At 46.5% G+C, this 16,706-nt stretch overlaps 1 protein-coding gene and 1 non-coding gene across 4 annotated transcripts in view; both read right to left on the reverse strand.

Annotated features, from left to right (window-relative positions):
* The window catches only part of LOC105469160 (growth factor receptor bound protein 2), an 89,783-nt gene extending 77,243 nt beyond the window's left edge, over positions 1 to 12,540 (reverse strand). Inside the window, exons 1-2 of one of the 3 annotated variants that reach the window (XM_071083582.1) lie at positions 12,347 to 12,486; positions 7,963 to 8,090 (exon numbers count right to left, since the gene is read on the reverse strand). The gene's annotated coding sequence lies outside the window, so the exon portion shown is untranslated. Of the gene's footprint in view, positions 1 to 7,557; positions 7,681 to 7,962; positions 8,091 to 12,346 lie in introns of those variants that run through there. The other 2 variants (XM_011719816.3, XM_071083581.1) reach the window with 2 other exon arrangements.
* Positions 12,541 to 15,587: 3,047 nt separating this feature from the next.
* On the reverse strand, positions 15,588 to 15,689 carry LOC112424533 (U6 spliceosomal RNA). Its single transcript, XR_003015313.2, has one exon. It is a non-coding gene; the product is annotated as a U6 spliceosomal RNA (small nuclear RNA).
* Positions 15,690 to 16,706: the final 1,017 nt, after the last annotated feature.

The raw sequence follows: 16,706 nt of genomic DNA on the forward strand, positions 1-16,706 counted from the left end.
GTGGGGAATATTAAGATTAGACCGAGATAAGTATTTTCAAAAAGAAAATAAATCTGGCCGGGCGCGGTGGCTCAAGCCTGTAATCCCAGCACTTTGGGAGGCCGAGACGGGCGGATCACGAGGTCAGGAGATCGAGACCATCCTGGCTAACACGGTGAAACCCCGTCTCTATTAAGAAATACAAAAAACTAGCCGGGCGAGGTGGCGGGCGCCTGTAGTCCCAGCTACTCGGGAGGCTGGGGCCGGAGAATGGCGTAAACCCGGGAGGCAGAGCTTGCAGTGAGCTGAGATCCGGCCACTGCACTCCAGCCTGGGTGACAGAGCGAGACTCCGTCTCAAAAAAAAAAAAAAAAAAAAAAAAAGGAAAATAAATCGTCTGATAATAAGTCCTTCAGTCAAATTCTGAAAGCCAAACATTCTGCTGCAGGTAACTAATAAACCAAATCAACGTTTATTCCTTCAGGCCATACCTAAGATATTCCATGTGGCGCCGCTGGCTGTAACAGGGGAAGTAAAGAAAGAATCCCAGCAAATATTAAAAAATGCAGAGGTTGATCTGAGAGTATTTATTTTTGTGTATCCTTAAATGCCCTTCACTTACACTCTCTGTAGTTATTTTGATCAAACTAACCCATGTACATAATTTTAAAAGTAAGAGTTTTAAAAGGCTTATGAAAAAGAGCAGCTCCCTACCAACACCCACAGGCGATCACTCTCAATTTTGTTTTTTGCTTTCTCTTTGTATTTAGAGTATTTTTCTGTTTTTAAATCTTGTGGTCAATGCACAAAATGGATACAGTATTTCTAAAGAATGTGCTTTTACTGCTTTCTTAGTTTATTCCAGCCATTATCTATTGTCTGCAAGGTGAAGATTTAGTTTCCCCCTGCCCTATACCAATAATATCACATATTCTGGTTTAATCAGTAGTATATCATGATATACTACTCACTGATAATTTAAATAATGCACTAAAACCAATCATACTTTTTTTTTTTTGAGATAGAGTCTAAGATTGCCCAGGCTGGAGTGCAGTGGCATAATCTCGGCTCATTGCAACCTCCACCTCCCAGGTTCAAGCAATCCTCCTACCTTGGCCTGTAGTTGGGACTACAGGCACATGCCAACAAGCCTGGCTACTTTTGATATTTTTAGTAGAGACGGGGTTTCGCCATGTTGGCTAGGCTGGTATTGAACTCCTGGCGCCTCAAGTGATCCGCCCACCTTGGCCTCCCCAGGTGCTGGGATTACAGGCATCAGTGGCTGTGCCTGACCCAATGATACTTTTTTGTACAATCCTTCAATTTTCCCCAGCATTAGTAACTGCTTAGTGTTCTATTTTTTACTTGGCTAGTTCCCTGTGTATCTACTTTTACTTTTTCTTTTCTTTTTTTTTTTGAGACGGGGTCTTGCTCTGTTGTCCAGGCACAAGTGCAGTGGCATGTCACGGCTTACTCCTTGGCTCAAGCAATCCTCACGCCTCCGCTTCCCAAGTAGCTGGACCTACAGGTGTGGGCCACTATGCCCGGCTACTTTTTCTACTTTTTGTAGAGACAGGGTCTCACTATGTGAGACCAGTCCAGTATAGCTTAGTGTTGAATTTGCATGGTCTCTAGAGGCAGGCCCCTCACACTAACAGCTACAATTTTGGGCAAACTTTTGAAACAAGCTCCGGTTTTCTCATATGTAAAACAAGAATAATATCTACCTTTTAAGACCCAGGCTGGTCTCAAACTCCTGGCCTCAAGCAATCTGCCTGCCTCGGCCTCCCAAAGTGCTGGGGTTACAAGGGAGAGTGAGCCACCATGCCCAGCCCTACGTTTACTTTTAACAAATGCTCCAAAATCTCTCCTACATGCTATCAACATTTTCCTCAGCCTGTTTAACTGGTCTCTATTGCTGAGACTACGTATTAGTGATAGGAAGCTGAAGAATACTTAAAATGATAGGAAAAAAATAAGGAGTTTTATTTTTGAAAAACAGAAATCAGATAGAAACGAAAAGCCCTGTCACTATCAAGGTGCTATGTAGTAAGACCAGCCATAAGCTTCTGTGTCATTCAGGATTTAAGACAGCTGCAATGTTATTCAATAGCAGTACCAAAAAATCAAGACAGTTCTCCATACCTGCTTTCCTACTGCTACTCAACTCATCTGCTGAAAGCTTAAAAAGAATAACCTTCTTGAAAATCGTGTTTTGAGTAACTATTGCTTTGTGAGATGCACAGCTTGACAGAAAATTAAATCCCTACTTCCAAGGCTGTGCTGAGTTAAAAAACTGAAAACTCGAAGAGGAAAGCTTATTAGGTTATCCACCCAAAAGAGTGTATTCGCTAAAGGAATTCCAAAGGGTGTGTTTCAGTAAAGACAGAAAAAAATTCTAACACATACACAACACTAATTACTAAAAGGAAGAAATCTGAAAGCAGACACAATGTATAATGATTTTAACAGAGTAGATGTTGCGGTTCATTTCCCAAGAAAATGGGGTGTAGTGTACTATACACTGAAGCCTAATGAGAGTAACCTCAAAACTATTACCAGCCCATCCTAAGCAGTGAATTTTAAGAAGTACAGCTTTAATCATTCATTTCAAACAATACCAACTGTATCCAAAAAACTACTATCCTAAAAGTATTTGTAAGTTTTTTTTCTTTCTTCCATTTAACTCTCTTCTTCCCCAAATTCACAGAAAATAAAATACATGACCCCAGTCCAGTATAGCTTAGTGTTGCATCTTCATGGTGTCTAGAGGCAGGCCCCTCACACTTACAGCTACAGTTTTGGGCAAAGTTGTGAAACAAGTTCCAGTTTTCTCATCTGTAGAATGAGAATAATATCTACCATATGAGAGCCACTGAGGATTAAATTAGACAACATAGATAATATACATTAAATGCTTTGGATAGAGCCTGACATGTAATAATGACTCAAAATAAATTTATTTATTTTTATTTATTTATTTTTTTGAGACAGCATCTAGCTGTCGCCCAGGCTGGACTGCAGTGTCACGATCTCAGCTCACTGCAACCTCTGCCTCCCAGGCTCAAGCAATTCTCCTGCCTCAGCCTTCCAAGTAGCTGGGACTACAGGTGTGCACCACCATGCCTGGCTAATTTTGGTATTTTTAGTAGAGATTGGGTTTCGCCATGTTGGCCAGGCTGGTCTCAAACTCCCACCTCAGCCTCCCAAAGTGCTGGGATTATAGGCATGAGCCACTGCGCCCAGCCTTCAAAAGAAATTTAAAATGTTACTCTACTTAAAACATACGAAAAGAAATGCAAATTAAAACAGAGTTCTTTCATATACTCATATACTAATTGGCAAATTTTAAAAAGATTTATAATATCCAATCTGCAATACTTCGACTAAACAGACTTTATTTTTTCAGACAGGGTCTCACTCTGCAGCAAAGGCTGGAGTGCAGTGGTGTGATCTTGGCTCACTGCAACCTCCACCTCCTGGGCTCAAGGGATCCTCCCACCTCAGCCTCCTTAGTGGGGACTACAGACACCAGCCACCACACCCTGCTCATTCTTTTTGTAGAGACAGGGTCTCCCTATGCTGCCCAGGCTGGTCTCAAACGCCTAAGTTCAACAGATCTGCCTGCCTTGGCCTCCCAAAGTGCTGGGATTACAGGTATGAGCCACCGCACCAGGCAGACTTTTTACCCTACCAGGTGTCCATTCATCCAACATTTTGAGAAGTTACTGACAATGTGGCCTGGTGTTACATTATAACAATAAAATCACCACAGAACCCACACTACAGCAAGGAATTAATGAGCTCAGCTCAATCTTTTTGGTGAGTTATTTGGTAATCTATTGACAATTTTTATTTATTTTTATTTATTTATTTTTCAGAGACACAGTCTTGCTCTATCCTCCAGGCTGGAGTTCAGTGGTGTGATCTCTGCTCACTGCAACCTCCACATCCTGGGTTCAAGCAATTCTCCTGCCTCAGCCTCCCAAGTAGCTGGGATTACAAGTGCCTGCAACCATGACCAGCTAATTTTTGTATTTTTAGTAGAGACAGGGTTTCGCCATGTTGCCCAGGCTGGTCTTGAACTCCTGACCTCAGGTGATTCACCCATCTCACCCTCCCAAAGTGCTGAGATTACAGGCATGAGCCACGGTGCCCGGCCTATTTACTTATATTATTTGAGACAGAGTCTCGCTCTATTGCCCAGGCTGAAGTGCAGTGGTGCAATCATGGTTCATTTCAGCCTCAAACTTCTTGGCTCAAGCCATCCTCCTGCCTTAGCCTCCCAAGTACATGTGCACACCACCATGCCTGGCTCATTTTTTTTTTTTTGTAGTGACTGGGTCTCACCATGTTGCCCAAGCTGATCTCAAACTCCTGGCCTCAAGTGATCCTCCCCATCTCAGCCTCCCCAAGTGCTGGGATCTGGGATTCCAGGTGTGAGCCACCACACCTGGCTTTGACAATTTTTTTTTTTTTTTTTGAGACAGTGTCTCGCTTTGTCACCCAGGCTGGAATGCAGTGGCGTGATCTTGGCTCACCGCAACCTCCATCTCCCAGGTTCAAGCCATTCTCCTGCCTCAGCCTCCTGAGTAGCTGGGATTACAGGCCCCCACAACCACAATCGGCTAACTTTTGTATTTTTAGTAGAGACGGGGTTTCACCATGCTTGTCAGGCTGGTCTTAAACTCCTGACCTTGTGATCCACTCGCCTTGGCCTCCCAAAGTGCTGGGATTACAGGCATGAGCCACCATGCCCGACCAACAATTTATTTATTTATTTATTTATTTTTTGAGACAGAGTCTCGCTCTGTCGCCCAGGCTGGAGTGTAGTGACGCGATCTTGGCTCACTGCAAGCTCCACCTCCCAGGTTCCCGCCATTCTTCTGCCTCAGCCTCCCGAGTAGCTGGGACTACAGGTGCCTGCCACTAAAGGTCCGGGTAATTTTTTTGGTATTTTTAGTAGAGATGTGGTTTCACCGTGTTAGCCGGTATGGTCTTGATCTCCTGACCTTGTGATCCGCCCGCCTTGGCCTCCCAAAGTGCTGGGATTACAGGCATGAGCCACCGTGCCCGGCCCTGACCAACAATTTTGAAATATTCGTACATACCCTTTTTTTGAGACAGGGTCTTGCTCTGTCACCCAGTCTGGAGTGTGGTGGGTGCCATCTTGGCTCACTGCAGCCTTGACCTCCCAGGCTCATGCCATCCTCCCACCTCAGCTTCCCAAGGAGCTGCGACTACAGGTGTGTGTCACCACACCTGGCTAATTTTTGTAAATACATACTCCTTTTTTAGAGATGGAATCTCGCTCTGTCACCCAGGCTGGAGTGCCATGGCACAATCTCAGCTCACTGCAATCTCTGCCTCCTGAGTTCCAGCAATTCCCCTGCCTCAGCCTCCCAAGTAGTTGGGACTGTAGGCGTACACCACCATGCCTGACTAATTTTTGTATTATTAGTAGAGACGGGCTTTTGCTATGTTGGCTAGGCTGATCTCGAACTCCTGACTTCAGGTGATCCACTGGCCTTGGCCTCTCAAAGTGCTGGGATTACATGTATACCACCATACTCGGCCTCATGCTCCCTTTTTTCTTTTTTTTTGTTTTTTTTTGAGACAGAGTCTCGCTCTGTCGCCCAGGCTGGAGTGCAGTGGCCGGATCTCAGCTCACTGCAAGCTCCGCCTCCCGGGTTCACGCCATTCTCCTGCCTCAGCCTCCCAAGTAGCTGGGACTACAGGCGCCCGCCACCTCGCCCGGCTAGTTTTTTGTACTTTTTAGTAGAGACGGGGTTTCACCGTATTAACCAGGATGGTCTCGATCTCCTGACCTCGTGATCCGCCCGTCTCGGCCTCCCAAAGTGCTGGGATTACAGGCTTGAGCCACCGCGCCCGGCCCCTTTTTTCTTTTGAGACAGTGTCTCGCTCTGTTGCCCAGGCTGGAATGCAGTGGCATGATCTCATCTCACTGCAACCTCCGCCTCCTGGGTTCAAGCGATTCTCCTGCCTCAGCCTCCCAAGTAGATGGGATTCCAGGTGTGTCACCACCACATAATTTTTGTATTTTCTTTTTTTGTGTGTGTATGTGTTTTTAATGTTTGTATTTTCAAATAGAGATGAGGTTTCACCATGTTGGCCAGCCTGGTCTCCAACCCGAAGTGATCCGCCCACCTCAGCCTCCCAAAGTTCTGGGGTGACAGGCATGAGCCACTGTGCCCGACCAATACATCTTCTTGACCAAGCAGTTCCACTTCCCAGATTCATCTCACTGAAACAATGAGACAAAACACAATGTGCAACATACACATATACACACACACCCTTGATCAATATCCATGAGCTTGTGTATGGAGTATCTACATAAACACCACGATATGTTATCGATTTTGGTTTGTTTTTTTTTTGAGACTGGAGTCTTGCTCTGTCGCCCAGGCTAGAGTGCAGTGGTGTGATCTCTGCTCAAAGCAACCTCCACCTCCTAGGTTCAAGCCATTCTCCTCAAATTTTTAAAGCTGCAGAAAAATTATAGTTTATCCTATTTCTGTAAGGCAAAATAATATATCAGTATGTGCTTAAAAAAAAAAGGCTAACAATGCTTATCTCTGCTAGCCAGATCACAGAACACTTTTACTTTCTGCATGATACACCTCAATTGTATTTTCATTATTCTTACAATACGCATATGTTACTTTTGTAGTTAGAACACAAACCAAAAAGTTTACTGACGCTCTGGAGTTAGACTTGGATTCAAATGTAACTTTTCCACTTAATAACGAGGGGACACTGGAGAAATAACTCACATTCTGTAATCCCTAGTATCCCTCAACTGGAAAACGGGAATAATAGCAGCAACTATCTTATAAAGTCATTTTGATAATTAAAAGAGATAATGGTGGTAAACTGCTTGGCAGAAGTCTCTGGCTCTCTCCAAAAGACTGAGCTAACTAATTATCCACTATAGTGTGGGCTGTGATGATTTTATTATTATAATCTCGTATAAGCTAGAGACCTTAACTAGTATTTTCAGTCTAGTTTATATTATTTTCAGTACTAGTTATTATTTATTATTATTTAATATACTATACTATATTAACTAGTATTTTCAAATACTAGCCTACATGTTCTAAAGTAAATCTGGAGCGTCCATCTGCATAGGCAGATATCCTGATGAAGCCATCATAAATTGAAAATATCGCCGGGCGCGGTGGCTCAAGCCTGTAATCCCAGCACTTTGGGAGGCCGAGACGGGCGGATCACGAGATCAGGAGATCGAGACCATCCTGGCTAACACGGTGAAACCCCGTCTCTACTAAAAAATACAAAAAACTAGCCAGGCAAGATGGCGGGCGCCTGTAGTCCCAGCTACTCGAGAGGCTGAGGCAGGAGAATGGCGTAAACCCGGAAGGCGGAGCTTGCAGTGAGCTGAGATCCGGCCACTGCACTCCAGCCTGGGCGACAGAGCAAGACTCTGTCTCAAAAAAAAAAAAAAAGAAAGAAAGAAAAGAAAATATCGTTAACACTGAAAATGCATTTTAATACACCTAACCTACCAAACACCATACTTAGTCTAGCCTATCTTACCTTAAATGTGCTCCAACGCCGGGTGCGGTGGCTCAAGCCTGTAATCCCAGCACTTTGGGAGGCCGAGACGGGCGGATCACGAGGTCAGGAGATCAAGACCATCCTGGCTAACACGGTGAAACCCCGTCTCTACTAAAAAACACAAAAAACTAGCCGGGCAAGATGGCGGGCGCCTGTAGTCCCAGCTACTCGAGAGGCTGAGGCAGGAGAATGGCGTAAACCCGGGAGGCGGAGCTTGCAGTGAGCTGAGATCCGGCCACTGCACTCAGGCCTGGGCGACAGAGCGAGACTCTGTCTCAAAAAAAAAAAAAAAAAAAGAAAGAAAAGAAAATATCGTTAACACTGAAAATGCATTTTAATACACCTAACCTACCAAACACCATTGCTTAGCCTAGCCTACCTTACCTTAAATGTGCTCCAAGGCCGGGCGCGGTGGCTCAAGTCTGTAATCCCAGCACTTTGGGAGGCTGAGACGGGCGGATCACGAGGTCAGGAGATCGAGACCATCCGGCTAACACGGTGAAACCCCGTCTCTAGGAAAAAATACAAAAAAACTAGCCGGGCGAGGTGGCTGGCGCCTGTGGTCCCAGCTACTCGAGAGGCTGAGGCAGGAGAATGGCGTAAATCCGGGAGGCGGAGCTTGCAGTGAGCTGAGATCCGGCCACTGCACTCCAGCCTGAGCGACAGAGCAAGACTCTGTCTCAAAAAAAAAAAAAAAAAAAAAAAAAAAGTGCTCCAAACACATCAGCCTACAGTTGAGCAAAATCATCTAACACAAAGCCCATTCTATAACAAAGTGATGAATATCTCCTGTACTTTACTGACTACTGTACTGAGTGAAAAACAAAACAGTTATATGGATACTAGAAGTACAGTTTTTACTGAGTGCTATTGCTTTCACACCACTGTAAAGTTGGAAAATCTGTAGTCTGAGTCTACAGACTCAGAAGAATTCTCTGGTAGGCAAATTAATGACCCTATTAAGTATAAATTTCAAGTTAAATCACTCTACATCACAGTACTAAGAATGCTAAAAAATTTACACATGTAAAAATGAATCATGGTTATAGTCACTCATTCCATTAGGCTATTCTAAATACTCACTTTGTGTACACACAGAAAAATGTAATTTTAGCTTGAATAACTTAAAACCACACAGCGGTCTTATTATTTATGGCTACATTCGGTAACAACAGTTTTGATCCTTAGACCATCTGTATCAAAATCTGCCCATTCAGAGACTGATTCACTGTGGGGTACATCCTGGAGTTCTACCAGAACCTAATTTTAAAAAGATCCCCCAGTGATTTTTATGGATACTAAATTTTACATCATTGCTATACCATAAGGATGCCTTAACCAGATTTTAAAATTTGCATTCCAGATAATGCAGTACAATGTCCTTGCATGAAATGAAAATAATGCATACTGGCAGGGTGCGGTGGCTCACACCTGTAATCCCAGCACTTTGGGAGGCTGAAGTGAATGGATCACCTGAGGTCGGGAGTTCGAGAGCGGCCTGACCAACATGGAGAAATCCTGTCTCTACTAAAAATACACAATTAGCCAGGCGTGGTGGCGCATGTCTGTAATCCCAGCTACTTGGGAGGCTGAGGCAGGAGAATTGCTTGAACCCAGGAGGCGGAAATTGCGGCGACCCGAGATCGTGCCATTGCACTCCAGCCTGGGCAACAAGAGCGAGAATCTGTCTCAAAAAAAAAAAAAAAAAAAAAAGAAAGAAAATAATGCACCGGCACAGTGGCTCACGCCTGTAATCCTAGCACTTTGGGAGGCCGAGGCGGGCGGATCACGAGGTTAGGAGATCGAGACCATCCTGGCTAACACGGTGAAACCCCGTCTCTACTAAAAATGCAAAAATTAGCCGGGCTTAGGGGCGGGCGCCTGTATTCCCAGCTACTTGGAAGGCTGAGGCAGGAGAATGGCGTGAACCCGGGAGGCGGAGCTTGCAGTAAGCCAAGATGGCGCCACTGCAGTCCAGCCTGGGCGACTGAGCAAGACTCCGTCTCAAAAAAAAAAAAAGAAAATAATGCATATTCACTTGGTACCACTAGGAAAAAGGCAACTTTGACCAAAAAAAAAAAAAAAAAAAAAAAAAGACTTTCAAAAGCCGTTCAGTAATGGTGGACAGTTCCTCTGAATTAAGCAAGTAAGTATTAATTTCTCTCCGGAGGGCATGGTGACTCTCTATTCTGTACCACTTCATTTCTCCAAAATCCATTCCTCTTCTGTTGTATGTGTAATAATTAGAACTCTGATGCACAACATGCGACGTGATAACAGCAATTACTGAGAAGAATCTCTAAGTACCATCAACCAGTAGTATTTAAAACCCAGCAAGCCTCTCAAATCTGAGTAACTTGCTGACGGAGTAAAGTACCTCAAACATTTAAATGTTTGAGTTTATAGAGGGCACAGTGGCTCACGTCTGTAATCCCAAGGCTGAGGTGGGCAGATCACTTGAGGTCAGGAGTTCGAGACCAGCCCGGCCAACATGGTGAAACTCTGTCTGTACCAAAATACAAAAACTAGCCGGGCTTGGTGGCGAGCACCTGTAATCCCAGCTACTCGGGAGGGTGACGCAGGATAATCGCTTGAACCCAGGAGGTGGAGGCTGCAGTGAGCCGAAATAGCACCACTGCACTCCAGCCTGGGCGACAGAGCAAGACTCCGTCTCAAAAAAATAAAATTAAGGCCGGGCGCGGTGGCTCAAGCCTGTAATCCCAGCACTTTGGGAGGCCGAGATGGGCGGATCACGAAGTCAGGAGATCGAGACCATCCTGGCTAACACAGTGAAACCCCGTCTCTACTAAAAATACAAAAACTTAGCCGGGCGAGGTGGCAGGCGCCTGTAGTCCCAGCTACTAGGGAGGCTGAGGCGGGAGAATGGCGTAAACCCGGGAGGCGGAGCTTGCAGTGAGCTGAGATCCAGCCACTGCACTCCAGCCTGGGTGACAGAGCGAGACTCCATCTCAAAAAAAATAAATAAATAAATAAATAAAATAAAATAAAATAAAATAAATAAATAAATGCTTGTGTTTAGTAGGAGAAAGCTGATTATAAGAATTAACTCTGGCCAGGCGCAGTGACCCACGCCTGTAATCCCAACACTTTGGGAGGCCAAGGCAGGTGGATCACCTGAGGTCGGGAGTTCAGGACCAGCCTGGACAACATAGTGAAACCCCCATCTCTACTAAAAATACAAAATTAGCTGGGTGTGGTGGTGAGCGCCTATGATCCCAGCTACTCAGGGGGCTGAGGCAGGACAATCACTTTAACCCAGGTGGTGGAGGTTGCAGTGAGCCGAGATCACACCATTGCACTCCAGCCTAGACAGAGCGAAACTCTGCCTTTAAAAAAAAAAAAAAAAAAAAAAAAAAGTCACGTAAGCCCTGAGCCGACCCAATCTTCCTTACTATTATAAAGACATACTAGAAGAAGGCATAAGCAGGCACAAAAGCATAATCTTAAAAGAAAAAGACTAAAAGACAAAAATAACACAAGCAAACCACACTTGTGACCTAGTGGCAGGATTGATTTCTTAGGGATTAATTCAATCTTTTGAGCCTCCCTGTTCTCAGAGAGGGGACTTCAGCCTCCCACAGCTCTCTAGCAACCCTTCTGGCTGACTGCAGGGAACGCGCAAAAGTAAAGGAACGAAAACAGGAAAGAGAGTCTCTTCCCGAGAAAAAAGATGTAATATTGAATTGAGAGAAAACGAACAGCACGAAAGGGAAGAAACCTCGGAAAATTACGCCAGAGTGGGGACTACAAGGAGGAAGGGGAAGTAGATAAGAGAAAAAAAAAGGGGGTGATGGGGGGAGGAAGGGACAAATGACTTGCATTACACAAGCATTTCGTGTCCCTATTGGAATGGACAGAAGCAGAGAAGGAAGGACATAACAGGAGAAGTACTAAGTGAAAGAGAGGTAAGAAAGTCAAAAGAGACTAATGCTAATTTCTCTCATGTGTCTGACATTTCTGAAAGTAAACAACATCAAGAGGAGATAGACCTCAAGTGCACTTCAGTCCCCTGAAAACCGCACTTTCATAGCGTTTGAAGCTAGCCTTGAAAAACTTTCTAAACAAGCCATAACTCACATGTGGCTTACAATCGCAGAGACGGCGCGCTGCAAATGAAAATTACCAGCGCCCGCTCTCGCCGCAATCCTTCCTCGGTGCAGTCCAACCTGCTGCTATTGAATTTTTCTTGACAAACATTTTTCAAATAGTTTTTTTTTTTTTAAGTGTCAGAATAAAGGTATCTCCCCCGGCTCCAGCAGCAAACGTTCTACCCCAAGGTAGATTCCCGCACAAAATTAAGCCCAAAGACGCCAAGAGATGGTGACGTGGTTGCCGTGCAGGTCGAAAGCACATCAATCACCACAGCTGCAACCCACACCAAGTCCCCCGCCACCGGACTCGGGCGGACTGACTCAGCCGGCGTTCTGCCCGCCTGGGCTTCCCGGGCATCTTCCGTGCAAACCCTCCCGATGAAGGCAGGGGACTTCGCCAGGGAGCCCCGACCTCTTCCCCTGGACTCCCGGACTGCCCAGAGCCGAGAGCCGGAGGAGGACGGTCCCCAGGAAGGAAGCGCCCCAAAAGGGAAAACGTAGAGTCCGGAGCCCCGGGGATTCCGCTCCACGTCCCGAGCCTCGCCGCCCCGACCCGAACCCCGGGGCCGGTCCCGGTTCCCCCGGGGCCCACTCCCGCTGCAGACCGGTGAGGAAGAGGCACCAGAGCCGCGCCGAGCGCAGCCTCCCGCACTCACCGTGGCGCAGCTGCTCCGCTCAGCGTCCGGCCCGCCCCTCCACAACGCTGCGAGCGGCCTGCGACCCAGAGGCTGCTCCGCGAGGGCAGCGCTTGCTCCCGCCGCCGTCACCGCCACAGACACAGGCACAGCCACAGCCTCTGACACAGACGCCGCAGCCGCCCGGTCGCCGAAGCACTAGTGCCTTCTCGCTTCCGCTCCCCGTCGGTATCCCGCGAGAACTTCTCCACGAGGCCCCGCCCCGCTCCGCCCCCGCGAGACTTCCCCCAGCGGAAAAGGCCCAGAGCGCAGGCGCTCCTTCTCGGCCGGGCCCCTACAGGTGGGGACCAGCTAGCTGCCAGGGCGCATGCGCTAGACCGCCCCGCAGCAGGTGGCCTTGGCACGGCTCCGCCCCCGGGTCGCCGTAACCCTCTCGGTGCCAGAACAGGTAAATGACAACTTGGCCCTGAAGGACTCTTCCCCCGTCTAATCACTTTCTTTTCCTCTTCTACCAAACCGAGGCAGTTGGATGGATAAGGGCTGAGGGGAGGAAGAGATCTTCCAGCATGAAGCGCTCCACATAGAGGACCAGGTCTTGAAGTGTTTGAGAATCCGGTCCGTACAAACTCTGCAGTGTGGAATGATTGGTGAGTTTGTTTGCTCATTGATTGAATCGTGTGCCTAATAGAGACTGAACACTGTGCTGGGTATAGAACAGAAATCTTGGCCCTTAAGGAATTCACTGTCTAGGGAAGTCGAAGAAAAATTAACAAATAATGCCATAAGTACTGTTATAATTATTTGGAGTTGCTGAGGAAGCTAAAAGGATGGAGGAGGGACTGCTACACTGCCCATTGCAGAAGAGCCTTCACAGACGTGATGCGGCGATGTCTGAGCTGAGTCTTGGAGGATGAGTAGGAATTTGCCAGGCAGAGAAGCCAGAGTAAGGGCATTTCAGGGAAAGGGAATGGCACGTAAGTACAGAGGCTAAGTACAGAGGAACGGAGGCGTGAAAGAGAAAGTCGTGTTCTGTGCAGTGCTAAGTAGTTCAATTCCTGTATGAGGCCGGTGAGTACGGGGGAGTGGCAGAAGATGAGGCTTGGAGAAATAATTCTTGTTTTTCAGTTCCCAAAGCTCTTCCAATTAAAGGATAGAACAGAACACACCTAGTGTTAATGTGCCTTCTGGAAGCCAACAAAATAGCGCTGAGATGAGAATAACCAAGCATCTGATTCTATAGAGAAAACAAGCCCATTGAAACACAGAAAATGAATTGTTCTTTCACCAAGTATTTATTGAGCATCACGTGTGTGCAAGGGGCTCGAGGGTAAAAGGCCAACCAGATAAAGCCCCTGCTTTCAGTGCTTTGTAATCTGGAGTTGCCTAATCTGTAAGACAGGTAGTTTGGCCCCAAGTGCCACTGAACTACACAGAGATGGCTGAGGAGGGAGCCAGTACTTGGTGATGAACTAATCAAGAAGGATTTGGTTTGAACGGCAAAGTGAAAACGGGGAGGAAAGAGGAAAGAGTAATGGAATCAGTCACTTTTTTTTTTTTTTTTGAGACAGAGTTTCGCTCTTGTTGCCCAGGCTGGAGTGCAATGGCACGCAATCTTGGCTCACTGCAAGCTCCACCTTCTCCCATCTCAGCCTCTCAAGTAACTGAGATTACAGCAGCCCACCACCACACCTGGCTAATTTTTGTATTTTTAGTAGAGACGGGGTTTCGCCATGTTGGCCAGGCTGGTCTACGACTCCTGACCTCAAGTGATCCACCTGCCTCGGCCTCCCAAACTGCTAGGATTACAGGTGTGAGCCACCACTCCTGGCCATCAACCAATGTTTTTGATTAGTCTGAGCCCAGGAACTGGGGGGAAGAGTAATGAGAGAGAGGGCCAAAATGCAAAATCTATAGCTCAGGTGTCATAGTCAAGTGATGGGCAACCTCTGAAGGTTTGTGAGCAGGAGATGTCTGATATGAGGTGAAAATAACAAAAGGACCCTCTATTTACCACTTGATGCATACTTAAATCATAGCACCTCCACAGGGTGGGCAATATGCCCATTTTATAGACTTGGAAACTAAGCCTTAGCGAGGTTAGTAATTTACCCAAGGAAACCAAAATATAGTAGACCTAAGATTTGGACTAAGGCCTGTCTTGTTCTAAAATCCATGTTTTTTTCCCCCACTATGCCACTTTGTTCTAAAATAGCAGCCAGAAAAAAATAGAAATGGAAGGGAGGGACTTGGCTGCTAAGCAGAGAGGAAGACGTGAGGGAAGAGTTGCAGTTTTTTGTTTTGAGTGGGCCTGGGTAACGGGCAGAACACAGAAATTTGCCAGTCAAGAGGCATAGCTGACTGGAGGGCGCGGGCACAGAGAACAGGGAAGGGCAGGTGAGGAGATGATTGTAGGGGTGAAGGGAATTTTTCCCTTCCCCTCTTACAGTTTGAGTCTGCTGAAATAAACTGGAAATAGATTGACAGGAAAAGGCACATACAAATTTACTGACATGCAGTGTGCATGGTTGCCATACAGAATATGAGACTCAGAGAAGAGCCAGGTGACTGAAGCTTAAAGAGCACCATCTTTATAGAGGAGAGGGAGATGAGGGGAGGTCAGCAATACTGCGAGGTAGTCAGTGATTTTTAGGTAAAAGGAATGAGCCCAGACAATGGCCTAGGACAAAGTTCCTCTGAGCTCTGGGAGCTGGAGGTTGTGACAAATTTCAGGAAGGTGAGGTGCACCTTCCTGAAGGTTGTCTTACTATGCAGATAAAGTCTCCTAGATAATCTCAGCTGTCCTCAGGAGAGGAGATGTCCTCAGGAGAGGACATGTCTGTTTGCATGTGGTGACAACTTTTTATGTGGTGACAACTTTTAGTATTGTCTATTCTCTGGTAGTTAATATTTCCTGGTTATTTGATGAGAGTCCTAGGGAGGAAATTTTAAGACAGTTGCATCTATTTTTTTTTGAGATGGAGTTTTGCTCTTGTTGCCCAGGCTGGAGTGCAATGGCGCGATCTTGGCTCACCGCAACCTCCGCCTCCCAGGTTCAAGTGATGCTCCTGCCTCAGCCTCCTGAGTAGCTGGGATTACAGGCATGTGCCACCACGCCTGGCTAATTTTGTATTTTTAGTAAAGATGGGGCTTATCCTGTTGGTCAGGCTGGTCTCGAACTCCCGACCTCAGGTGATCCGCCCGCCTTGGCCTCCCAAACTGCTGGGATTACAGGTGTGAGCCACCGTACCCGCTCTTTTTTTTTTTTTAAATGGATTCCTTCACAGATTTGCATGTCTTCTTGCTCAGGGGCTATGCTAATCTCTGTATCATTCCAATTTTAGTATATGTGCTCCCAAAGAAGTACACAATTGAATTTCTTTTGGTTTCTTGGTCAGTTAAGGGAACTTTCAGCCCCTGCATGCACGTGGGGTGGTGAAACGAGAGTTTAAAAAGTCCTTGGTTCTGAGGCAGCTTGTAAGTCCTTCCAATTTTTTTTCATTCAAAAGTGCTCAGAATGCCAGAGGAGCATACTTTGGGGTATCATTCTCTGAGCCCCAACATGATGATGACTCATTTTTGGAAATGCAGAATTCAGCATTCCAGGAGACATGCAGGTGGAAATATCCAGTATGCTGTTGAAAAGCTTGATAAGCCAGGCGCAGTGGTTCTCGCCTGTAATCCCAGCATTTTGGGAGGCCAAGGCAGGTGGATCACTTGAAGTCAGGAGTTCGAGACCAGCCTGGCCAACATGGTGAAACCTCATCTCTACTAAAAATACAAAAATTAGCTGGGCGTGGTGGCACGTGCCTATAATCCCAGCTACTCAGGAGGCTGAGGCAGGAGAATCGCTTGAACCCAGAAGGCAGAGGTTGCAGTGAGCCAAGATCATGCCACTGTACTCCAACCTGGGTGACAGAGCTAGACTCTGTCTCAAAAAAAGAAAAGAAAAGCTTGATGGATTCATTCCTTTTCTTCACTAATATTAACTAAGCTTCTACTGTCTTTGTTTGTTTTATTGTTTTTGAGACAGGGTCTCACTCTTGTCACCCAGGCTGGAGTGAGTGACCTCAGCTCACTGCAGCCTTGACTTCCCAGGCTCAGGTAATACTCCCACCTGAGCCTCCCGAGTAGCCAGGACTACAGGCATGTGCCGCCATGCCCAGCTAATTTTTTGTGTTATGTATGTATATATGTGTATATGTATTTGTTTATTTATTGAGACAGGGTCTCACTCTGTTGCCCAGGCTGGAGTGCAGTGGCACGATCAGGGCTCACTGCAACCTCAACCTCCTAGCCTCAGGAGATCCTCCTGCCTCAGCCCCCCAGTACCCGGCACACACCACCACGCCTGGCTCAATTTTTGTGTTTTTAGTAGAGACAG

This window comes from Macaca nemestrina, chromosome 17 (assembly GCF_043159975.1).
Source record: "Macaca nemestrina isolate mMacNem1 chromosome 17, mMacNem.hap1, whole genome shotgun sequence".
Lineage (NCBI taxonomy): Eukaryota > Metazoa > Chordata > Mammalia > Primates > Cercopithecidae > Macaca > Macaca nemestrina.